The sequence below is a fragment of the Cynoglossus semilaevis genome, chromosome Z (genome assembly GCF_000523025.1).
Source record: "Cynoglossus semilaevis isolate Cse_v1.0 chromosome Z, Cse_v1.0, whole genome shotgun sequence".
NCBI classification, from domain to species: domain Eukaryota; kingdom Metazoa; phylum Chordata; class Actinopteri; order Pleuronectiformes; family Cynoglossidae; genus Cynoglossus; species Cynoglossus semilaevis.
This window is the reverse complement of record NC_024328.1, coordinates 15370994-15371703: the sequence shown is the minus strand read 5'-3', so window position 1 is coordinate 15371703 and position 710 is coordinate 15370994. Positions and strand designations below refer to the sequence as shown.

Here is a 710-nt window from a genome sequence, read left to right as displayed (position 1 = left end):
GGAGGGAGAGAGATATCACAACACTATGTCTTACTGCCGTCTGTGATTACTCTAATTACATGTGATCTTAGTGCATACCATTTATTTATATATATACATGCACACACATATATAAATATATTCATATATACATACACATATATGTATAACAATATATACATGCACACAAATATATAAATACATATATAAATATATTCATATATATTTACATATGTGTATATAAATATATACATCCACACACATATAAACATACACATATAAATATATTCATATATATTTATATATACCTATATATAAATATATACATCCACACATATATACATATATAAATATATTCATATATATTTACATATATGTGTATATAAATATATACATCCACACACATATAAACATACATATATAAATATATTCATATATATTTACATATATGTGTATATAAATATAAACATCCACACATATAAACATAAACATATAAATATATTCATATATATCTATACATATATGTATATATAAATATATACATACACACATATATGTATATATACATATACGTATGAGTGTATGTAAGTATACCATTTAAAAAAATACATTAAGTTGTGGTAATGAGCACGGCCCCAAAAACGGTCGCAGGTGGTGCCGCCTCCCTGGGGTTAGGAAACAAGCCGTTCGTCTTCACCAAACATCGAAAACGTTTCAAGAAAGTGCGAGTA

General features: G+C 25.1%; 1 protein-coding gene across 2 annotated transcripts in view; it reads right to left on the bottom strand.

Annotated features, from left to right (window-relative positions):
• Positions 1-710, bottom strand: part of gnb1l (guanine nucleotide binding protein (G protein), beta polypeptide 1-like) — an 18599-nt gene that overhangs the window by 8877 nt on the left and 9012 nt on the right. The gene's annotated exons all lie outside the window — the stretch shown is intronic.